At 44.8% G+C, this 25875-nt stretch overlaps 1 protein-coding gene and 1 pseudogene across 1 annotated transcript in view; both read left to right on the top strand.

The window, feature by feature from the left end:
- The window catches only part of SHISA6 (shisa family member 6), a 320988-nt gene that overhangs the window by 194059 nt on the left and 101054 nt on the right, over positions 1-25875 (top strand). The window lies entirely within an intron of this gene.
- Positions 25264-25382, top strand: LOC136642320 (5S ribosomal RNA; annotated as a pseudogene).

Below are 25875 nucleotides of genomic sequence, written 5' to 3' on the forward strand. Positions count from 1 at the left end.
CCCAGCAGCAGACACTTCAGGCACCTAGAAAGAGTCTGAAATACACACATTTTTGTGTTTCCAGAAAAGTTGTACTACAGTGTACCTGCATTCACTTTGCCAATCTCCCTGTTCCCATCATCTGCTTTTTGTGGTAGCTGTGCCATTGCAAATAGTAGAAATCCATGGAAACCTTATCTGCTGCTCTACAGTGCTGTTAAATGTCGTGGGCAAGATGTACAGGCAGGAGGCCAAAGAAGGGGCTCTCAGGTCAGAGTAGCTGACCCATATTATTTCTGATTTGGCTTTTTGCTGGGCAAGCACATCTTCTTTACTGTGATTATGGATTCTCACAAGGGCTTTGCTTATTGTTTCTTTGTTTCAATTCAAGCAGGAGAAAAGATAATATCTCAGTATAAAATTTATTCCTTCTAGACATCCTTTAAAGCAGGGGTGGCCAACCTTTCAACTTTAGGGCTCCTGGACCTTTATCAATTGTATAGTAGTAGAGGAAATTTCAGTACATACAGCATGACAAGCTGTGCCTGCTGAAATTCCCTCCTCTACATGGTTGTTAAGGTCCAGACACCCAAAAATTGAAAGGTTGGCCACCCCTGCTTTAAAGGGAGTAGTAGAATTCCTTCTTTGTCCCCCTTTTGCATATGAGATGGACATCCTTTTCCAAGTCCAGCAGCTCTGTCTACATTCCGAAGATCAGGTCTCCTGCCTTTTATATGCATGTGGGTCTTGCCTGCCCCATCACTATTTGTGTGGTACTGAAAGAAGGCAGGCAGATAAGAGTCATTGTTTCCTCAACAATCTTTTTCCCTACATCTCTCCAATAAATCAAAAGAGAACAGGACAATGGAAACAATCCTATTCTGGAGGGTTTTCGGTAAAACAGTAGTTTTTCCAAGATTTCCCACCTGCACCTGGCCTCATTCTGAGATAGAAAATTAAGCTATAGCTTTAAAACTCTTCCTCTTGCTAACTAAACAGTTTCACTAGAGTAACCCTAGGAAAATATGTTTGAAAACTCCCCCTTTTAATCTTGAATTTTGATTATTATCACCTCTTTTTAAGTTTCAGTTAATTAGCTTCCGCCCATATATCAGTGGCTCCAAAGGCTACAACTGTCTAATTTGGTTCCTCATCATCATATCCTTGGCTGGGACTTCAGTGGAGCTGAGATGGGTGGAATAAGACAGCTTCCATCCTGGGGACTTCCCAGCAGTGGTTTATAGATTGTTGGGGTCACTTGCAGAAGGGAAATGCCTATGTTTCCCCTTAGAGAAATGACTAGAACTGAAATAACCTTATGGAGGTTCTGGGTGCAGATCTTCATGCTAACTTCCAAGGACACAGGTCTTTGAAAACAACTCCTGATGAAAGCAGATACTTTCAGAAACCTAAATAAAAATGAGAATGATAAGAGTGTCGGTCAATAACAGCCAGTCCTCTCATTTCTCAGTGTGCAATTTTCTGAAAAAAGTACAGTGGTACCTCGCATAACGAATGCCTCGCGCACCAAAAAACTCGCAGAACGAAAGCGTTTTGCGATTTTTGGTGACTCGCACAACGAATTTTTATGACCCATGCTTCGCAAGATGAATTTTTTTTTTTGGTTTGTTTTAAGGGGGGATCTTCATGCCAGTTTATGCTTACATTCACCCTAAGGAAGGGGGAGGATCGTCATGCCAGTTTATGCAGTTTATGCAGTTCACCCTAAGGAAGGATGATGAGTTCTTGGGGTTTCCTTGCGCAGCAGCGGGTCAGTCAGCATCCCTCCCTCCCTCTCACACACACACACTTACGCTCTCTTCACCACCCCTCACTCACTCACTCACAGGGCCAGGCTCCTGTGTGCCTGTCAGGGGTTGCATGTTCTTACTCCCACCCGTTTTTGTGCCCCCCCCACAAGCCTGGAACATCACAGCCCTCTCTCTCCCCAAGCCTGGAGCATCCCAGCCTCTCTTCCCCCAAGCCTGGAGCATCACAGCTTCTCTTTCCCCCCACCCCAAGCCTGGAGCATCACAACTTCTCTGCAACACAAACACTTTCCCCCCTCTCTCACACACACAGGCTGCCCCCTTCTCTTACACACACAGATGCTCTGCCCCCCCCACACTCACACAGCAGGGGAGGGGTGCCTTCACTCACCTCATCCAGCACCTGAATGTAAGCCCCCCCAGCAACCTGCCATCGCAGTCTCCCCCCCCCAAGCCTGATTCCATTCACCCTAATAAGGGGAGGATCTTCATGTCAGTTTATGTAAGTAAGTCCCATTGTGCTTGCTCCCAGGAAAGTGTGCACAGGATTACAGCCTTCAAGCTCCCCACTCAGCATCCCCCCCCCTTTTTGAAATCCTCAGTACAGTATGTATGCCTTTAAAGAGCACTTAATAAACACTTTGTAAACCAAATTTGACTTTGTTCTGACTTTTCTTGCCCATAGGAACGCATTAATTAAATTTCAATGCATTCCTATGGGAAAACGCGCTTCGCAAAACGAAAAACTCGCATAACGAAACGACTCGCGGAACGAATTAATTTTGTTATGCGAGGCACCACTGTATGTTCTAATATTAGCAATTTCTACACAAAATTAGACCCATAGGACCGTTTTCCTGATTCTAAATTTTTAAAATGGGATCTTCAGTCTCATACACTCATACAGGCATTGGGTTTCTTTAAAGCAGTTTCAGTATGAACAGATCCTCTTGTCTCCTTAGTCAATGCAACATAATCATAACTGATATTATATGGCACTTTCTCTAAATCATTCACATACATGAACTAAATAATCCTTACAACACCCTTGTTGTAAGATGTAAGTGCCCAATCCTGAGCTGCCCAGCACGCATGGCTGCTGCGGTGTCAAAATGGCTACTGTGGCATCCAATGCATGCTGAGCAGCCTGCAGCAGCTCCTTGGGGGAAGGGGACATTCATCCCCTTCCCCTGGGTAAGGGAAGTAACCCCACAATGGGGCTACTCAATTCTGCTGTGGCTCTTGAGCCAGTGCAGAATTAAGGAGTTCCATGTAAGGCCACACGGCCCAATGCGGGGCTTAGGATCTAGTGGATCTCAGCTCCACCAGTCCCACCCCCTGGGCTAGCTCAGGTGCTGGGCTCACGGTAAGGCTCGCAAACTTGCCTTATGGCACATTTGCAACAGTGCATGCCAATGTGAAGCCAGCAGGCTGGGCTCTGCATCTGGCCCTTAGAAGTATTTGTAAGATATGTCAGTATTACAACCTAATTCTATTGTTTCCCTGATGCAGCCATGCAAAAATGACTCACACTGCATTCTTCAGGGGTAAACTTTCACAACACAGACAGGTATACTTGCACCTGCACCAGCAAAATTGCAGGTGCAGGTTCATGTGGACCTTTGCCAGAGGATTGGGTCTGGGAAGGGGTTTGGATTCTCCAAACTCACCCTGTTCCTCAACCTGATCTGCCCCCATCACCTCCCCATTCCATCCACCCTTTGCCCCCAATCCACCCTCTCTCTGCCATCCTGCTGCCCCATCCTACCTCCCCCACCATCCTACCTGGGCTGGCCATCATCACCATGATGATTCTCTGGTGTGTGGAGAAAGGCTCTGGACTTCCCACCAGCGCGCAGTTGCATGCAACTTCACACGCTGCCAGAAGGTCATTTATGACTACTGTTAAGCTAGTTACAACCCAATAGGATTGGGCTCATGATCTCTGTATTGCTGAGATTACTGGTGTGTGTGTGTGTGTGTGTGTGTGTGTGTGTGAGAAACCAGGAGAATTTATTGAAGGCCACACAGAAAATTCATGGCTGAAGTCAAATTTAAACTGGGAGATTTCTGGCTCACAGCAGAATTTCTTGATTTTTTTCCTCTGATCATAGCCTTTAACTCTGAAATATTAACCCTTTATAGATATTCTACAAAGGAATGAGGAATCAGTGAGGAACAAGCATTTGCAGGAGAAGAAGTGGCATCACAGTAGCAGTCTCCACCATCTTCTTGGTGAGCCCATACAATGCCTTATGCAAGGTTACCAATCACATGGAAATGTCCCTATGTGCTCACAGGGGTCACATTCATTGAATGCATTTAGATCAGAGTGAAGCCTGCTGCAATGATGCCACGTCTGCCACTCTTCTTCTGATGTATGTTCATTCTAAATGTCTGTAGGGGCCTTTAATTCTCACATGTAGAGGGAAGTATTGGATATAGATATACCTCCGCAGAGGGCTTCTTCCAATGAGTTCAGCAGAAGTGTGCTTATACCACCTGCACTTTTGCTCGTTATATATGTCAAATATCTGATATTGTTTGCTTATAACAAAAGACATTATATTGCTTAGTCTAGGCTACATCATGAAAATCCTGAATGCATTATGATTTCCACATCTTTTCATGTCTGCAGTGCAGATCAATTCCAATTATCCCTTGTTTTCTGTGAACATAGAAAAAAACACCTTTTTTGTTTTTGTAAAAAAAAAAAATCTGAACCATAAGTGGGACTGGAAGTATTTGATAGTTTTAATATGTATGTAATAAATAAATATATTTATTGACCATTGCTTCAAGAACTTGGCTGAGAAGTGACTTAAAAAATCAAAGCAAGAAATAAATAAATCCCAAGCAGTAGATTACCTGAGTATGTAAAAGAGCGTGAGGAACTTTTACCTCCTGATCAACTTGGCATATAGAACTCTGGTATTGGCATTTAAGAATATGAAATGTTTTCTTAATCCAGACATGTAGTCAGGGCCCAATTCTATCCAATTTTCCAGTGCCGGTGCAGCCATGCCAATGGGGCATGCACTGCATCCTGTTGTGGTAGGGCAGTCATGGAGGTGTCCTCAAGGTGTGGAAACATTTGTTCCCTTATCTTGGGGCTGCACTGTGGCTGTGCCAGTGCTGGAAAGTTGAATAGGATTGGGCCCCCAGTCATTTGCTTTGAGAAAGGGCCTGAATAAAAAATAAATAACCCCTTCCTATCATGCACCTCAAAAAAATTTATTTTGAGTTGGCATGAAGTGCAGAAAATGCTAAATGTGTTATAGTTCTGTGTTATTCAGAAATGAACAGAAGTTCATGTCATAAGTGGTGCCACATGGTACAACAGATTAATCAGTTTGAGTAGAACCTTTGGATCTGAAGTTACTGTTGCCTGCTTTAGTGTTTTTTTCATAGCTACTTTTGGCATCAGCTATTTCCCTGAAGGAGAAACCTTATTGCCAGAAACATAGTGAGATTTTAATTGTTCCTTAGGATCAACAAATTAGCAAAATATCTCTTATGTTCAAATGGCAGAAATGTTTCATTGAAGATGACATGAAAGGTCCTTTGTTCCTTGTGGTGTACTCCAAAAAGTACACATGCAATAAAGGCTTCACACAGTGTTATATATTATGCTGGCTCAGCATCAACATGTGGTGCCTCGCATGAATTTTTGCTTCCTGCACTGGAAACTCAAGAGTCCAACTGCATAGTCCAGAATTGTGTACTATAAGAGTGATCAGTGAAACTGCTGCTTCTGCTTGTGTCACCATTTCTGAGATCCCAATGCTATTGGGCTTGTCCACTGCTGGAACTAGCATTCCGGCAGCAGAGACTGCCTTATTGCAGTCATAAAAACCCATCTGGTGGAGAGGCTGGAGCAGCCCAATGCATGGTGGCAAACAGAGCAGCACCCGCCACCAACAGTGAGCCAGTAGTGAGGGCAGAATGGGGTGGAAGAGCAGGAGGCATGCTAGGAAGCAGGAGGGGGTGGTACCCGGCATGGGCAACTTACACCCGATGGTGTCCCCTTCCTCACCTCCTGTCATTCCCCTTTCTCTCCTCTGACTTGCACCATTGCTGGAGCTGCCTACACTCACCAGAGCAGGTAAGGCAGTGGTGGGACAGAGAGTGGACGAAATGGGGCAGGGAGGGGGCATGGCAGGGTGGAGGAGGCTGCAGGATGGGTTAATCCAATGCCAAAGACACATGCCAGATCCTATCCCCTCCAGCCACAGCCTCGAAGCTCCCTCTCCGTGGACTTGCACTAGTGAAATTGCTAGCACTGGTCTAAGGAGCCCCGTTGCAGGTCGTGAGACTCACACAGGGGCAAGGAAATTTAAATCCCCTTTCCCTGCTGAAACCTCCCTATCCCTCCCCCCCCCCACACACGCACAAGATACAGTACACCTGTATTTGGAGCAGCTGTATCAGCGGGGGGGGGGGAAGGGGGATAGGATTGGGCTCTTCATTGAGTCTACAGGGATATGTGTTTAATCACCTGATTGTCACTTGAAACACTACTGGATCTTCACTACCTTTCCTGTGTATGGGCTTGTCTTGGGTGAAGAGTTATGCTGGACTCATTGCAGCTTTTTATGAATGGAGAACAGAGGTTGGAGTGAGATGTGCTGAATAAGAGATGTATGTGCAAGCTGTAACAGAGTGTTGAAGTGAGAGTGTTTGCTTGCCTCCCATCCTGACCATTCCCTTGGGAACAGAGGAAGTGGTGAGATGACGCTGGTGGCAGTTTTTGTTTTTCCCTGACCAAAATATCATTTTACAACATTTTGACCTTTATTTGGAAAGGTCAGTGTTAAACGCCATCTCTGTGAAAGCTGTGACTGAATACTCTGCAAGGATTCATGTGAAAAGACATATGCCGGCGCTGATCTAAATAGGGACTCGGTGGGAGGTGATATGTCATTCCTTGAAGGACTGCTTTATCAGCTTGTAGTGCAAGATGTACCTGTATATTTAGCAGCACATGTAGAGTGCATGTATGTTCAGATGAACTGCCCTCCCTAATTAAAGAAACTAGCCTGACTCATGCAGAAGGGAGAGGCGCCAGGACCAACCTGCGCATGTCTTTTAATGTGCAGGGCTGCTTGAACAGTCACCTGAACCAGTCCCATATCTATTTTGTAACAGAGTATTAGCCATTACAGGGAACATCTATTGCTTCTCATTTTATAGTACTTTTTGCGCATACAAAGCATTTTGTATGTGTTATCTTTATGGAGTCCTTGCAACAACCCTGTAAGGTAGATAAATATTATTACTGTGGGTCTGCTGTATCAGCAGATTTGGGACCCACAGATTTCATTATCCACAAGTCCCCGAACCTGCTGGTCAAATCCACATGGACCCTCCAGAGGCGACTGGAGCTGTGCTCCAGTCTCTTCTGAAGGGTGTTCTGAAGGCCGGTGAGGCCACACACACGGCCTTCAGAATGCCTTCTAAGGCCTTAATTATGTTTTATTTATGTTTATATCCTGCCTTTTAGCATAATTTATCCCAGCACCAAGTGAGTTCATGGTAGAGGTGAAATTTAAATTTGGGGAGTTCTGCATGGTAGCTCAGTTTCTTACTAACTATGCTACACCAAAACTCATCATGCAACAATGTACACATAGTGTCCCCAATCCAGCACAGAGTTGGGCTCACTTAAATGAATCCTTGGTTAGGTTGTTTATCCTCTGCTAGATTGTTTCCCCACCATTGAGTTACACACATTAATTGTACAAGCTGCAAAATTCAGATACTCTCTTGAAGCCAAGGATAATGGGTGTGGAGAGTGAGAAGAGCCTTAACAGACTGCAGCAATGTGGCTTTACATGAAAGCCCCGCCTGATACGTCAACTATTTTATAGGCCTATTCTTTCATTGAAACTACAGTAGAATGTTTAAATGCTTTGAAGATAAAAGCCTTCCAAGGGCATCTCTCAGCAAAGGATTGAAAAGAATTGTGATCCTCAAACCTTCTTGCCACTCCAGTGTCTCTTTCCAGACAGACAAAGAAGAGATGCAAGAAGCAAGAGGCCCTCAGTTGCTGGTCTTAGTAGTTCAAAGTCTGCCCCCCCCCCAATGGAAAATTTCAAGGTAATTGTCCCAAACAGTTGCATGAGTGACAGTCAAAGAAATATGGCATTTGCTTTTTGTCTAGTAATGCCACGTAGTCTATCTCTCTCTCACTTATTGAGTATATAACAGACAATAAACTGTTTTCCTTTGAAGTGTGTTTTATTAGCAGCCATCAATTCAACAGCATTTTCTCTCCAAATCAGTATACAGCTCATCTTGTGAAGGAAAAACTTTTTGGAAAATTGATGGGCCGTTTAAAAACTGTTATTGGCAGAATAGCGCAAAGTAGATGCCTTGAGGGACTTTCAGAGTCAAAAGCATTTATTCTGGGCATGTTTCTAATGTGTGCACAGCACTGCATGCACCAGGAGCTTTTGTGTGCGATCTGTAATAATAATAATAATGATAATAATAATAATACTGCCTTTCTTGGACATTGGTGTACTCCTTTGACTTTATTTAAGGTGGTTTACATGCACAGGCTTTCTCTAAACCCCCGAGGGGTTTTTTTGTTTTGTTTTTTACAATAAACAGTTCTGTTTTTCACACTACATTCCAGATGGATCTTTTTCTGTCTGGTTATCACTTTGGCCATGTTGCTTTCTGTGCTGACAAACAGCTACAGCTGGCTTCCCACCTTGTCTCCCATTCAAGAGAGCTCAACTAAACTCACAGAAGCTTCCAGTTATCTTGAACTGGCGACCTTCAGATGTTGTCTTTGACCTTCAGATGTTGTCTTAACAGCAGCTCTACCCTCTAGTCCAGACCTTCCTCCCTGGTAATGCATCTCTCTTACCACCACACCACCAGGGCCAGCCTTAGAAACTGCTAGGCCCAATGTGAAACATTTTTGTGGGGGGCCCCACCTCCACAGAGGCCCCATACTCACCAGAATGAGCAACAGCAGTGAGCCTGAAGCTGATGGTACCCCACACAAAGTGCAGTACCTGGAAATAGGGGGCAGTGATGTGATAACATCATCACTAGCTGTGTGGTGAGGGGCAATTCCGAGCCAATCAAACTCAGGGGTGGGCAGGAGGGTCATCCAGCAGCAATACTTCACTTGCTGTGCTCTTCTCGCGATACCTCGGCATGGAAGATTCCATGCCAGAGCGTCAGCTATAGAACGAGGTGCCGGCAGAGGGTCAGATTCTGCCAAACTGGTCAAAATGCCCTAAGGCTGGCCCTGGCTCTGGCTCTGGGGCCAGGCAGGACATGTGCTTTGCAAACACTTGCTTGGTCCAGGCAGCGTCTCATCTGCCAGCGTGACAAAGTGCTACTGGAAGTAATCTCTCAAACACAAGGCCCAATCCTATCCAATCTTCCAGTGCCGGTGCATCCGTGCCAATGGGGCGTGCACTGCATCCTGTGTTGGGGAGGCAGTCACAGAGGTCTCCTCAAGGAATGGGAACATGTGTTCCCTTACCTCTGGGCTGCGTTGCGGCTGCACTAGAGTTGGAAAGCTGGATAGGATTGTGCCCTCAGGCAAGTGCCACAATCCACTGGCCTAGCGTGAAGCCCCTTAGGACCAAGGACCAATTTGGCCAAATTGGTCACCTCAGCTTGGCAGGGGGAGACGCTTGACCTGGAGGCCAGAGTTAGGCTGCAGGGCCACTACTATAAATAAAAGCGGAGGCTACATTGTAGATCATGTTTGAGGATGTTTATGTGTACTTGTTTTGTTATTAGGGGTTGAGGTTGGAGAGGTATAGGTTTCATAAAGATTCAAGTGTAATGGCCAGACACTGAGATTGATTACATTTGCAACCATGATCCATTGTTTTACTGAAGGCTGCTCCTATACTTACAGTACGAAGGCTTTTTCTTGTTGATACCTTCTGTCCATAATTCATTCAAAGTAGTGCTGGTCTGAAAGTGCTCTCTCCTTTTTTTCCTGCCCAGTTTGTGGGTGGAAAGATAGTGAGGCATTTTATGGTGATAAGAACACATATTTTCAAAATATTGGTGATGCTTACCACCAGTGCTGATGGCAGCATGAGTGCCTTTTTCACTTTTCTTACATGCTGCACCTGTGCACATGTCAACACCAGGATGATGTGTCATTACATGCTACATTCTGGGGAGAAAATGGTGGCTACTAGGAACCAGTTGCTGGGAAGTGCCTCTGACACCACTGCCTGCACAGGTGTGACATTACAGAAAAATGAGAAAGGACACGCATTGTTGCTGCTCTTGTCACCAATGACCCCCTTTGCGAATATTCAGGCCCATTTCGTCAATTTTGCCAAAATCAATTTGGATTGCTTGTTCAAACAGGGCCACGGTCTGCAGGTTCAAGATCCATTCCTGTGTCAAATGTTGGTGTAGTTTAAGAGGAAGAGAGAAGTGTGCCTCTTTGTGACAAACGTTCTCAAGAACTGTGAATCCCAGAGTTCTGTTCCTGCTGGCATTCCCTAGGTATAGGCAGGAGGAGCCACTAAGGTGTAGCATCTGACTAGAGGAGGAGACTACTTCTACCATAATAACTAGAGGGGTTGAGATATGAGGGAGAGTGGGGACCACTGCTACTGCTGGCAGGATTTTCAGACCACAGAACACATGTGAGCAAATGAATTCAGCCTCTGGTCTTCAGAGTGCAAAGAGCCTCTGGGATCTGACACTAGATCCCAGTGAAACCATCTAAAGGCATTTGTCACTGGTGTATAACAAATACACATGCATGTCATACTGCCATGTTGGGCACTCACACATGTGTGACAGAAAATAAAAAATAGGTCATAGACTGCCCTATCCTAACCTGCCCCAGCACAGCCAGGCCACACGGCCTTGCGCTGTATCCAGCACAGGTTAGGAGGTGGCTGGAGGTCTCCTCAGGGTAAGGGGGTATAGTTCCCCCTACCCCAAGTAACATGCCAGCCTGCCTTATGGGGCTTCTCCGATCCATGCCAGCTATATAGGTGGGGAGATCTAGATAGCCTGGTGTAAGACTGGGAGAACAGGGAAGGTGGTTAGGATGTGGTGAAGGAGGTCTCCACCGGTTCCGCCCTCCTTCCAGGCCCAATCTGTCCCTCGTTCTGCTCTCCCCCGCCCAGAAATACCTCCCTACACCCCAGTGCCACTCAGTGCCTTACCTGCTCATGTCAGCTGCAGCTGCAGGTCCAGATGTGGCACTGGCTGAGCTGTGCAGGCCACTCAGACAGCGATGCTTACTCCTGAACATGCTTTACAGCATGTTCGCAACAACTTCAGTGGCTTAGCAGTTGCTGCGCTGGCAAAGAAGATACAGGATTTTGCTCTTAGTTAAAGGAAGCTACGAACAATTGTACTGAAGTTGTAGAAAAAAGGGGACAACAAATGCCCAGTTCCAATATTCGTATGAATTTCCGTACAAGCCTCCTAGATTGTTTTTATGCAGCAGAAGTTTTTGTTCTGCATTAAGCTAATATTATTTCCAAACATCATGAAAAGCTGAGCTGTTTCCATCTCTCCTTTGTGTCTGTCCAGTGGAGCAGGTTCATTCAGACTTTTCCTAACCTGTTTTAACTCTGGTTGCAACTTCTCAATCATACATTCTTTGCTTGTCATCTAAGATGGCATTCGTGTGTCTGTCTTAAACCAATGATGCATACATATTCATAAATTCTAGTTCTTCTTGTAAATCTTTGTATTTTGAAAATGTTCTCATCCGTATTGTGACCTTTAAGCTCACAGAGCTCTTTTGTACCAAATGGGGTGTGACAAGGCAGGCCTTGTTGTGAGACTTTGTGGACTGCAAAGCATTACAGAGTTCACAGTTTCCTACCTTTCATATCTCTTTGCACAATGAACAACATGTTCCTAACAATCTCTTATGGTGCATGCAGGATGGTCAGAGAAAAACACTCCTTTGTTGTGAGTGGCAGGGGGAGGGGCTGGTGTGAAGCTTAGAGACCTGGCCCACCTCTTGAGTGGTGCAATTATTATTTTTGCTTGCAATGTGACAACAGAAATCATCTCATTACAGGACTGGCCTTGGGGAGAAGGGGCAGCTTTTCTACTTTAATTGTGTATTTAACTTTAGATGAGAACCACAAGAGCTGATAATTCTGCCATTGTGCCTGCAGGGTATTAGCACAGTCACCTAAAGAGAGAGAAACAACACCCCTGAACTGTGTTCGTCTGGCACTTCTGTCTCTTTTCCCAGGCAGGCACCTTAGGCATGTGTTTCTTCCCGGCAATGTTTGCCTGTATCCTCTTTGATGAATAAGCCAGGAGCTCATACAAGAGAAGCTTTCTGAGTGAGAACTGACTTTGAGATTCTACCTCACCAAATTCTGTTCAGAAATGACTACCTAGGCAGATAAGCAGCATGTGCTTGACATACTGAAATCACAGGATCCATATTGGTTAATTTAACCATTTTTCTCATCTGAAGTTCGCATTTCAGCTGCTAAAAATACATTTCTAGCCCTCCTCTGCAAACTGTATGTGAGAATATAGGCTACTTTTGTATTAAAAGTACAGATCCAGGTCACTGAGCTGACCTACTTAGGGGATATTTTAGGGCTTCCCAAAAGGTTTTCTGTCCTCCAAATGTCAGTCTTATTACAGTTTATGCACAAGCAGAACCCTGTATACTACTGAAGAGCTGGTTATTTAGATGTCATTTTTAAAATAAAACTTAAAATGTGTCATTAGAACCTGATAAGAAGTTGAAATGGATTGAATCCGATTGTTTTGCACAAGAATAAGTGGAGAGGGAAAGGTCAACTGGGGCAAGCTGTGAATATCATAATATATGCCAGGGCTCTTGTTCACAATGCAATAAGTTACACAATATATCAACCACATCAGGCACAATCCTATGTTTGTATACTTAGAAGTAAGTCCTATTGTGTTCAGTGGGGCTTACTCCCAGGAAAGTGTGTATAGGATTGCAGCCATCATTAGTATTTGATGCTCAAATACTCCATGTGAATCCACAACAAAATGTCATACTATGAATTTCCTCTAATATTCTTCATAGAATTCAGTGTCACTCGTATGATTTGTAATATAAATCCAAGGTACTGTACTCACCATATAAAATGCATTTATTAAAGTGTTTACAAACTTACAGTAGCTACGTTAGCTCCAAGTGTAGGAAGCATCTTTAATTTAGTAGTTTTCAAAATATGCTGGTAACGACCCAAGATTTTAAAGGCTGGAACTTTCTGGTTCTACTATAACCAAATAAAATGCCATAACATTGCTTAGAGCAAGGGTCGGCAACCTGTGGCTCTAGAGCCGCATGTGGCTCTTTCAGCTGTCTGCTGCGGCTCCTCCCGGTGAAAGTGGCAAAGAGGGTAACAGGAGGCACCTGTGTTGGGAGGGCAGGCTGCTTCCCTCCGCTCCCTGAGCTCACTGCCCTCCTCTCCCTTCACCCCCACCTGCCCTGCATTGCTTTCCCTTTTCAATTTTGCCCACTCTGCAGGCTTAAGGTCCCTGTTTTTCCCTTCCCCAACTCTCCAGCAGGCTCAGCCAATCAGCATCCAGCAGGCTCCTGGCTTTTTCTGTTGGAATGGCTCAGGGCCCTTCACTGGCTGACCACCAGCCAATCCTGAGCCGCCCTCCTCCTCAGCCATTGCAAGCCCTTGCAGCCCGCCTTTCCCTGAGCAGGTCCCCACTCAGTGCAAGGAGAGGCTTTTCCTCCACAGCAGAGGAGACATCCTGTGTGTTTACTTCATTACAGAGGATGAAGCTTACTCCCAGGAAAGGTTGCCTGGGATGGCAGCCTTGAAGCCTGCTCAAGGCCAAGTGCAAGGACAGGTGAGTGGGAGCCCACGCAGGTCTGTTCCAGAGTAAGCCCCGATGTAGTCCCTGGGCTACTCCCAGGAAGGTGTGGAGGGCTGTATCCTCAGCCTTCTCCTGTGCAGGTCTACTCACAAGTAAGCCCCGCTGTAGTCAGTGGGGCTTCCTCCCAGGAAGGTGTGGAGGGCTGCAGCCTCAGCCCCCTCCTATGCAGGTCTACTCATAAGTAGTCAGTGAGGCTTCCTCCCAGGAAAGTGTGGAGAGGACTGCAGCCTGAGAGCTCCAACCAACTTGTCTGCTCAGAAGTCCCATTGTAACCAATGGGGCTTACTCCCAGGATAGTGTGGAGAGGGTTGCAGCCTGAGGGTGGGCAGGCAGGCAGGCAGGGCAGAAGCTGGCCTGTGGTTCCCCCCCCCACCTTCCCCCCAGCTCTGGCTTCTTCTCTTCCCCACCTCTGGAGTCTGTGTCCTTTTTTCCTTCCAGCAGGGCGCCTCTGGAAGGTGGGGGGAATTCTTTAGTATCCATGTAAGATAAGCAGATGTCATAACCGCCATATGTATTGGAATCCTGGAAGATCTGGTGAGGAGGTAGATGTGGTGTCAGCAGTGGCCCCTTTAAGGGTAAGGCCTGGGCATCCAGCAGAGTGTGCTGCACAGCTGCAGCCACTGGAAGGCAATAGGGCCCTCAGGGATATAAGGAGTACCTGAGGCAGAAAGGGTTTGTGGGTTTTGAATGGGTGCAGTTTGGAGGTAGGAGAGGAGACTGACTGGGCTTATTGACTTTGACTTGGATACTCTGACTGATTTGATTGACTTACTTTGGAATCTGACCTTGGACTGTGACTTGGCTTATTGACTTTGGACTCTGCCCTGGATGCTCTGACTGACTTTGTGACTAATGGACTGCTGGAGACACTGGAGTTTCGTGTGTGGCTGCTGTGCCCAAGACCTGCTGAGGACCCAGGGTCTGCTGTAGTGGTGGGAGGCTGCTAGCAGGAGAGAGGACCTCTGCAGGTTGAACAGGCGAGCTACCCTGGAGGTGGGGTCCAGCAGGACTGCAGGGCAGAACCAGGGTCATTTGTTGGGGGATGGAAGGGGAGCTAATTTGCTTAAAGTGGGCCTAATTCTCCAGGCAGAGAATGGCCTTGGAATCAGGCAAAACACCATAGAGGACCAGGCATCTGAAAACACAGGACAAGAATGTATGACAAAACTAACTAAAAGCTACAAGAGGGGGCTACATTATAAAAATGGGACCTATAAGAGCATAAAGGTGGGGGGGAAAAAAAACTATATATGCAGTATTATCTTCATTTTAGATGTCAAAAGGGTTTTGTGGCTCCCGAGGTTTTTTTCCTCCGGAAAATGGGTCCAAATGGCTCACTGAGTGTTTAAGGTTGCCGACCCCTGGCTTAGAGCATCAATTTTCAACCACTGTGCCATGGCATACTGGTGTGCCTTGAATCCTCAGCAGGTGTGCCGCGGGATTTTGGGGGGGGGGTCATATTAATAGGAGCACTGAGGGATGTGAGCTGTCTACCAGCCATGCGGAGTGCCTTGTCAATTGTCTAAAAATGATAGTGCGCCTTGACAATTTTAGCACTTTGTCAGTGTACTGTGAGATAAAAAAGGTTGAAAATCACTGGCTTGGGAGTCTGAACTGCCATAGGAACATTCGGACCAATGTGGAGCCAAATCTCAGCTATCTCAAAGCTTTTGTTTCACATGTTTGATGCCCTAGAGCAGGGGTGTCCACATTGTCTATCTGACACTGTGTCAGGGGCCGGGGGGGGGGAGAATTAATTTAAATTTAAAATTTGAATAAATTTACATAAGTTCACATAAATGAATATATTAAAGAGGAACTTATGTGAATGAATGAAGATTTTGCAATAGCTCAAGGCCTATAAAACACCTTGCACAAAGCAAGGCTGGCCTTTCCTTTGCTGCCGCTGCGGCAGCACATACGTGAAACAACAAGCAGTGGAGGGAGCCCTCATCCCACAGCTCACGTGAGAGGTCAAACAGTCACCCTCACTCTGAGAGCAGTTGCGTTGGGCAAGTGTAGGCTCCAACAAATCTCCAGAGGGCCAGAGGCTCATTGGAGATTGGGGGCTCCCTGAGGGCCGCATTGAGAGGCCTCAAGGGCCGCAAGTGGCCCCAGGGCCGGGGTTTGCACATACAGGGTTTGGGTACCCCTGCCCTAGAGCGTGCGCGCGCACACACACACATATGCAAAAAAATACCATGAAAAGTTAGATTGGGGGGGTAGAGTATAGTTGCATGCATTTTAAAATATTGCAGAGATCTTCTAATCTCACCTAAACAAAGCTTAAGTCAATTGGATTTTACAAACACGTATATTTGGTATTTTATTATATTTGAGTTCCACTTTTCAGATAAAAATTCCCTTCAGAATTGTTCACCTTATTGTCTGCAAGCAGCATCACTGCCCCAGTCCTTGTACCCATTGAGCTCCCTGGGAGGGTTTGCTACCACCCCATGTACAGCCACTGAGCCCCATGCTGGGATCACCCGGGCAATCGAGTAGTGCTCTCCTACCAAACCATTAAAGGTTTGGGGTCAGAGTATCTGAAGACTAAGTATCAGAGTATCTAAGATCTTCAGAGGAGACCCTTCTTTGTATGCCCCTGACTGAAGCAAAGGAGCAGTGGTGGAGGGAGAGAGAGGAAGAGCCTTCTCCGTGGTGGCTCTCTGAATGTGAAATTCTCTCCCAGGTGAATTGTGATGATCCCTCTCCCTGGACACTTTCTGACAGGGCTTGAATTTTTTTTTTTTTTTTAAATTCAAGTGGCTTTTGGTGCTGGGTAGGATGGAGGGAATATTTTGATTACTGAGGATACCGGGGGTACTGCTGGGAATACAACTGAGGATCCTACTGGACTCTTTTGAAAGTTTGTGGATTGCTTGATGTTTTTATATTTTAATCTGCATGTGTGTGTTTATATATGTTTTCTGTTTCCTCAGGCTACAAGTCTGGTGCTCAAGGCTATTTACAATCAGATTAAGACTGTAAACTGCCTCGAGCACCAGGCTTGTAGCCTGAGGAAAGGCGGTACAGAAACCTTCTAAATAAATACATAACCCTACAGCAAACACTGCAGCCAGTAGGTGGGCCACAATCCAGCCTTGCAACTCCATATGTCTCTCCTGAGGCAGAGAGTTCTTGCTTGCTGGGGTGACAGGGACACTAAGGAGGCAGGTTCTGGGCTGGAAGGGGTGGAGCTCCATGCCCCGAAGGCAGGCTCAGTATGAAGTGTTCAGCAAGTGTCAGGAGTGAGGCAGTAGCCAAAGGATGCAAGGCTGAGGGCTTGGTCTCCACAGCCCCTGGAGGAGGCGGTCCTGTGGAAAGGAGAAGGAAGTGGGTGTTAACTCCATCCCCTCTCAAAGCCAATTTGAAGCAACAAGAGAAGGCTGTCCGTGCCAGGCAGCAGGATCCTTCCCTGTGGATGGAGAGGGATGTCCTGGCTGGAGGCGGAGGCGGAGGCGGAGGCGGAGGCCAAAGTGGTCTTTCCCACACTGGGACAGCCACAGGGCAACCAGCAGGTGTTCTTTTTGGCAGGCAGGCAGGAAACAAGCTCCCTGCAGTGGTTTATTATCTGGCTGATAACTAAAGCAAAGCTGGGCTGCTTGTAAGGGAGGGATGCAACCCCTCAGTGACCCTTAACTCTCCAACCAGTGATGGAAGTCAGTATGGCCTTCCTTTTACTACTGAGCCACAGGGCAATCCCATGCATTTCTGCTCAGAAGTAAGCCCCACTAAGTTCAATGGGACTTCCATGTAAGTGTATATTGCAGCCTCAGTTGCAGTTCTGTTGGAGGAAGAGGCGCTTCTAAGTACCGATTTCTGAGATGCTGGGGAAAAAAAAGTTTTATGTCAGATTTGGATTTCGTTGGTAGACTCGGAGCCCAATCCTATGCATGTTTACTCAGAACTAATTCCCATTAGAGTCAATGGGGCTTACTCCCAGGAAAGTGTGGATAGGATTGGCCTCTCAGTTCCTCTCCTTGGTTCTTTTTTTCCTGTGATCTTCTCCCTCCCCCCATGAAGGTGTTTACATCGGTGTGAACTTTCTTGTTCATGAGTTAGCCAAATGGAATGTTCAGGCCTGATCATTCCTGTAACTATCCATTGTATCCTCCACTCTCCTCAACCCATCACCAACATTGCATTTTAAGTGCAGGCATCCATTGGGTCAGGGGATATTATGTCAAAGGCATTTCATCTTTCATGGCTTACAGAAGCATCCTAACTGTTCCTTCTAACTCACCATGTTAATAATATGTGTGTGTGTGTGTGTGTGTGTGTGTGTGTGAGAGAGAGAGAGAGAGAGAGAGAGAGAGATGAAAAGTCAAACCAATTTTTGACCTTGCCCTTTTCAGTGACAATAATGGACTTTTTAAACCAGAACTGAAATCTTTATCTGAAGAGAGGAATGTTTCTAGGGCAACACTCAATGTGTGAATAAAATGTGATGGCAGATTAAAAGTGTGTCAGAAATACCAGCCAAGTTGTATTGCTACTGAGTCATTTATGCAGCCGGCTCAGCTATACTATCCCTGTGGTTTAACTTACTTTCAGCTACCCAGATCAAAAGGGGCACTCAAGAATGTCACCATCCTGATAGGTCACCCATTAAGCTTGCCTTGCACATTTCAACTGAGTCACATCTTCAGAGAGAATAATACTTTAATAAGTTCTCCACTGGAATGATTTTCTTTATATGCCAGAAACTGAAATCATGGCAAGTTGGTGGAAAATATTTTGCAAAGAGTTGAAACTGGCAGGAACCTTTTATTATTAATCAAATTAGATTATTTTCAGAATAATAATCAAGATCCATACTCCAGTTCATCCATTTTGTTAATGAGACTCAATTTATGGTACCTTTGCATTTGCTTGATTCTAAGATTCATTGTACATAAGAACAGCCCCACTGGATCAGGCCATAGGCCCATCTAGTCCAGCTTCCTGTATCTCACAGCGGCCCACCAAATGCCCCAGAGAGCACACCAGATAACAAGAGACCTCATCCTGGTGCCCTCCCTTGCATCTGGCATTCTGACATAGCCCATTTCTAAAATCAGGAGGTTGCGCATACACATCATGGGTTGTACTCCGTAATGGATTTTTCCTCCAGAAACTTGTCCAATCCCCTTTTAAAGGCATCCAGGCCAGAGGCCATCACCACATCCTGTGGCAAGGAGTTCCACAGACCAACCACACGCTGAGTAAAGAAATATTTTCTCTTGTCTGTTCTAACTCTCCCAACACTCAATTTTAGTGGATGTCCCCTGGTTCTGGTGTTATGTGAGAGTGTAAAGAGCATCTCCCTATCCACTCTGTCCATCCCCTGCATAATTTTGTATGTCTCAATCATCTCCCCCCTCAGGCGCCTCTTTTCTAGGCTGAAGAGGACCAAACACCGTAGCCTTTCCTCGTAAGGAAGCCCCGTAATCATCTTAGTTGCTCTCTTTTGCACCTTTTCCATTTCCACTATGTCTTTTTTGAGATGCAGCAACCAGAACTGTACACAATACTCCAGGTGTGGCCTTACCATAGATTTGTACAACGGCATTATAATATTAGCCGTTTGTATAATATTAATAATAATATTATTACAATAATATTGTATAATATTGTATAATATTAGCCTGATAGGAAATCCTATCAGGACTGGAATGTACGCCAGGGGATTCAATGTGTATCACAGAATGGACCAGCAACAATGAACTGTAGAGAAGAACTAACAACAAATGACACTCTCAAGTGTATCACACAATTCTGAAATGATTACCGTTCTACCTAGAAGGCTACTTGGAGTGCAATACTTACCTGGAGATCCGTCAGCATAGTCATTGCTCTACCAGCCTTGAGTGTCACAAACATGCCATAAAGCACATTTGCAAAGACTCAGGAGTAAGCAGCACCAGTGGGGAGGCCTATGCCACCTCACCAATGCTGCATTCAACCGAAGGTGGAAAGGAGGCGGGGAAGAGCGGCCTTCTGCACAGGGGAGGGCGGAGCACAGAAGGATCGGGCCTGGGAGGAGAGTGGGATTGGTGGAGCAGGCTTCCACCATATCTAACACCTGTCCCAGGCCTCCCAGCATTACTCAGGGATGCTTGAACCTGTACCTGCAGGCACAGATCTAATTAGCCCCACAGGACAGGCTAGAGCAGCAGGCAATTACCGCTGCAAGCCATACACACCAGGCCCAGGAAAGCATCCATGACCCTCCTTAACACAGTGTCAAATCTGGGAGAAAACTGGCCTGCTACAGTAGTTCTTTGGTTTGTGGATCCAATAACCATGAAGGAGTGTACAGTTGCTCAGGGACCCAACCGTGGGGCTACAACTGCTGCAGAAGTTCATTCTGATGCACACAGCACACTGTTCATTCTACTGTGAACTCAAATATGAAGATGCTAATTTTCTGCAATGGATTTTCTATATTTCAAAGATCTTAGAGAGACTCAGGCGTGTGTTTGGTTTTCCATATTACTTTATCTAGCTGCCAGTGGCGCATGGTCAGGTAGATCTGGACTCTGCATCAAGAAGCCTAGTAGACCTAGGCTCCAAAATCTATTCTGGCTGTCAGCATCCTCCCCCTGATCTATTTTGCCCCCCATTCCGCCTGCTGCCATTGCCCCCTCCCCCTTTGGAAAGGGGCCCAAAAGAAATTTTGTACCCCCTGATAAAATTCCTCTCAGAGGCCCTGGGAAGAGCCGTGACTACAACAGATGGTGCGTATAGGATTGGAATTTTATCAGGGGGTACAAAATTTCTTTTGGGCCCCTTTCCAAAGGGGGAGGGGACAATGGCAGCAGGCAGAATCAGAAGTTTAGTATGACTGTAGAAAGTCTTGTAGTGATGTGCTTTTGGCATTGGGAATAATGCCATTATGTTATTATTTGTATGATAAGTAAAATTATTACTAACATGACGATGGCACTCATTGCCATTAACAAGGTCGCCCACCATATTATTGCAAGAACTACACTTGTACAACTCCATCACATATCTCAAACTGTTGATATGACTGAGGGTTCCATAGTCATCATCTGAATCTTTCTCATGTGACTGGAGAAATGTAGTGAGTATAAATTGCTGGAAGACAGCACAAAGCCCTTGGCAGCCCAGAACTCTTCAGACACGCAAAGAGCCTAAGTAAACCTGAAGCTCTTTCAAACATTATCTAAGCAAGAAGTAAGGGAGGCTTTTAACAGGATTTATGCAATCTCTTGAAATGTAAAGAGCAAAACTTTTATTTTAAGAGGAAGGACCAAAATAATCTTTGTATAAAACAGAAACATTTTTTTTAAATGATCTGTTTGTGTTATCAGTGGTCATCCCAGAAGGTGCTTTCTGGTTCTTATACTGTATGAGAATTCTTACATTCACATAGTAAAAAAGCAAACTCATTTGTCTCATATAAAGTGCAAACCAGATGCTAGCAAACAGCTGCTATCGATTTTTCAGTCAGTTCCATTAATTTTTTTTACCACATACAAAAGCCAGTCAAGGCTCTCCCTGAAAAATGAATCCTTCATCTTCCAATGGAAATAATACATGCCTTTTCTTGTAGCCCATTTGCAAAGTCCCTTGCACTGCCCCCAAGATGCTTTTCACGTATGTGTGTTTTGGATGCAATCATGCTGCATCAGGAGTTTTGTAGTCTTATGACTAAATAGTCATTCTTGCACATATGTATTTAACCATTCAGAATGATTTTGTGCTAAAGACTAAACCATCACAAGAATACAGGTAGTTTTGTTGAATCATGATCATGCATCATGAATGTCATTCTCGTGATCATGAAGATGATTCAGGCAGAATAGTTTAAGATGTAAAGAGAATGCAGCTGAAATGGTTGATATATCAAGAGAATGTATTATCTCATTCATGTAAATGCAACAGGCAGCCCAATCCTAAACTGCACTGGTGCAGCAAGCCCACATGGCCTGCCCTGCATCCTATGCAGTTTATGAGGTGATTGGAGTTCACCTTGGAGTAAGGGAATATTTTTCCTCTTACCCTGAGTAAAGCCCAGGTCACCCATATGGGACTTCTCAGATCCACACCAGTTAGTTAGCTAGTTCAAATCTGTGCAGCCCATGTAGGGCTACCAAGCCAGGGATGGGGATTAGGGGACCACCACTGCCTATCCCACCCCTTCCCCATCTCCAAAACTACCTCCCATCACCCTCTCTCACTTACATGTGCTCGCTAGCACAGGGAATGTATCCAGCACTGGCAGGCCAAGGCACATATTTGTGCTGGTGCTGCTTGCTCTTGAGTAAGCTCAAATGTGCCTTACAAATGTGCCTTTTTGCGACACAGCCAGTGCAGAGAGGCCTGCGCCAGCTCAACGCAACATTAGGATTGCACTATCATTCATTTATTTGCCAAAGGCATGTCAAATTTCTGTATGGTCACCAGGATTTTGGGATCAGGATTTGTAAGTGAGAGAATTACAAAAATTTACCAGAAAGCCAGTTCAAGTTTTGGCAGCAAATTTATTTACAATCAATCCTGTCACAATGCTTTATATGTACTGGCATCATATATAAGCTGCACAGATACAGGATCTGTTTTCTCCAGTTAAAGCATCTGTTAGGATTAACAGTGTGCATGCTCTTTATTTATCAATAAGCAAACTAGAAAGATCTCCCATGATAACCCATTCTCTAACCGGCATGTTTTTCCAGTATTCCTTTGAAGCTGAAAATGTCTGAACCAGAAGGAATACTATAGTAAAGTATTCTTTACTAAAGTAAAGTATTCTATACTACAGTATTTTGAACAATGAAATACGGAATTAAAACATCCAGTGTTATTACAGAACTTAGGCTGCTTCTCTTACAAACAGGGAGATTCCGCTATCATAATTTTGCTAATATGCAATAAAGGTTTTTCTTCATGGTTTAATCCCATTACTTGCAGATGTGAAATAATGATCATTAATTATAGAGGCATTTAGTGCATCTCCTAAATTAATATCAAGTTTTTTCATATTCTTAAAACCAAAGAATCCTTCTCTTTGTTGCATATGAAAAATTGCTGTGTCCTCCCTCAAAATGATGGCACTTACTCTCTGACAAATTTAGAATATATTTCCTGAGAATTTAAATAAATCACTTAATTAGTCTGAAAGTTAAAATTAGTTTTAAAATGTGCCCTCCTTACTCCAGAGTCTTTTTTGGCTTAGTTTTTAAACAGAATAGAACAGACATTTCAAATAGCCTCTGCAGATAAAACTCATGTGGATGTTGTGCTGGTATAAAAATATATTTTAAACAGACATTAAATTTTCCCTCCTACCCTATGCAACTTGAACATTTATCTTTCTGCAGAGGCTTAAGGGTAGTATACTGCTAGAGAAAATATATCTTAAAGATGCATTTTTCTTAATGGCTGCCTTTTCTTATTGTTCTTAATAAATACTGCAGACCTAATGTACTTCATCGATATGACCAGGCTGGGGCATCTTTGAACTTTTCTACAGTGCTGTTTTCTGACCTCTGTTTGCATTTCACACCGCTGCTTCATTATGATAGGCCTTCAGTGACCACACAACCATTGGCTTGGCAAGGACCACCTCCCATTGGAGTTCTCCCTCTCAAGGATTCTGTCTTCCTGCAGCCATTTCCATCTGACTGCTACAGACAAGGAAACCTCCTCCACTGATCTGGCAAGGATCTGTATGATACTCTAACCAAGCCTAAGTACATGTTCATCAAGCATTCTCATATCCTTGCCCTGTTTCCCTGAGTTCCTTGGTGAAGTGCCAACAGGTACATGCCCTTCTAGTGCAGGTCCCATTTGGCTGTTAAAATGCACATAAAATCAGTTTCCTTTGGCCATCACATTGGCTCTGTTCTGCTGGCATATTGTTCACATTCACACATTTCAAAGTGGTTTCTGATTGATACATTATGGGCGCATCATGTGACCCTCCTGCCAAAACATTTGGGCACTCCTGTCCTAGAGCAAGGCTGCAGGATCTTGCCCACAGTACCAGTGTTTAGCTGTGTTGCGCAAGTCCTTTCGATAAGCTAAAGTGGAGTCCAGTAGGTTCTGAACAGTAATTTATGTTGACCAAGTATCTAGTTACGGATGTAACTGTTGCTGCAGTCTAAAGTATGAGCTTTTTTTCTGTGATAGTCAGTTTCAATGATAATGGATGAACTGGACTTTTCTATGTTTTTTTTACGTAGAATTCAGCTTCATTCCCATAGAACACAGAACACAAAAATAGCATCCATTTTGGAAAATGTCGTGTTAACCTGGATTGCATCATGTAATCTTGAAGTTCGTGGAAAGCCAAGGGGCACAGTACTATTTTGAAATTCCAACCACATGTGGCTTTGTCTTTCTGTTTCTTCACTTCCTCTGGAAAATATTGTCATTTTGAATGTCTAATGTAAATCTTGCTGCTGTTTGTCTGCCCCGTCTGAAGAATTGGAGCAAATGTGGTTCTTTGGGCATAAATCAGACATGTGCAGCGCATTCCTACGCATGGAGTTCAGTAGAACTTTCTCTCTAGGAATTATGTTTAGGCTTTTAGGCCACAATCTTAACCAACTTTCCAGCACTGACATAAGAACAATGCAACTCCAAGGTAAGGGAACAAACATTGCCTTACCTTGAGGAAGCCTCCATGACTACCCCCTGATTGCACATGCCCCACTGGAAAGTTGGATAGGATTGTGCCCTTAGTCTAAGAACTCAAGGTTCCCCACACTAGTGGGAAAGCATTTCAGTCTCCCAGAACATATGCCCAGAAGTAACAGATACTGGGAGTGCTGGGTCACAAAGGAAAGTCATTGTGCTTCTTTGAGTGTTTGTTTAGTCTTCAGCTTACTTTGCCTATCCTTCATCCATAGCCACTAGACAGGTGTGGGTTACACCAACACTGACTGACACTTGTATTCATTTGTGTCCTGCATAGTAGATATAGCTCCTGACTTAGGTACAGGTTTCATTCTAGACATTTGTCCAGAACATGGAACTGACACATATCAAGAGCACTATCACACAGGTGCAAAAGCACAAAACCAAGTGAATTGCACCTGCACCAAAGTGTCAATGCAACCATCCAGCTAGCTCTTTCTGGCTCAGTGTTTTCGTATAGGCACGAAAGCACAAACCTGGACAGACCATGCTTGTGTGAAAGTGCAGGCACAGCTGTCTATAACTTAGGACATCCATATGGATGTCCCTAAGTCGGGGACTACTTGTATTGTGCCACATCTACTGCCATTTTTTGCATTGCTTGGCATTTTAGTACATTTTTTTTCTTGCTTCCCTCCGTACTCAGAGAATGTATTGCCCACTTAGATTATCCTGTCATGCATTTGTCAAAGCAAGCTGTGGATGGCCCACAAAAACTTACACCACTGTCACAACTTTGGTATCTAAGTTGCCACCAGACTCTTTATTATCTTTAATGAAGTGTTTGTGAAAACTAAGCATTGCCTGCAGAATGTGACAGAAGGATCCTAATAAATTAAAACAGAAGCTTTGTATCAGTAAGCAATTTAAGTTCTACAAGACAACCAATTTCATGATCGAGACAGAAAATGGAGAAAATCAATGCAATGGAATAAGAATTAGCGCATGAGTTTAGAGAAACATTTCAGAAACAAAATCAGACTAGAAACAGTGCCAATCCCAAATTAGAAACTGAAATACTACCCTGCACATGCCCAATCTCGTCTGATCTCAGAAGCTAAGCAGGGTCAGGCCTGGTTAGTACTTGGATGGGAAACCTCCTGGGAATACCAGGTGCTGTAAGCTTATACCATAGTCTTTCGAGACTGAAGGTTGCCAACCATTATGGGAGAGAAGGAATGTGAATGACCTAAAAGTTGCCCTCTTCCCCCAACCCCCTTCCCTTAAAATGGTGAGACATGAGTACACTCCCTTATTTTGCAAAAGTGCATATCTGCTTGGCATTCATTAAGAATCTAATTAACATCAATTAGTTAAAGAGATAATGTCAGATTAACTCAGCTAATCTTTCTGTGTGTGTGTGTGCGCGCGCGCACGCGCGCAACATCTTTGAGGGGTTCAGTTAAATTTGTGAGTCTGCACCAGCACACTGCAGAAGGCAACAAATAGGGATCAGAAGGGGCACAATCTAAAATGTGTTGAAATCTCTCCTGCAGTAATCAACAGAACCTTCAGAAGTGCTTAACTCTGGATAGAATGTGCCCAGTGGGAATTCATTGTGGATTTGCCTGTAGACTCAGAGAAAGGGTTGCCCATAGACCCCTGCACCTGAGGCTGG

The sequence above is a fragment of the Tiliqua scincoides genome, chromosome 2, assembly GCF_035046505.1.
Source record: "Tiliqua scincoides isolate rTilSci1 chromosome 2, rTilSci1.hap2, whole genome shotgun sequence".
NCBI lineage: Eukaryota > Metazoa > Chordata > Lepidosauria > Squamata > Scincidae > Tiliqua > Tiliqua scincoides.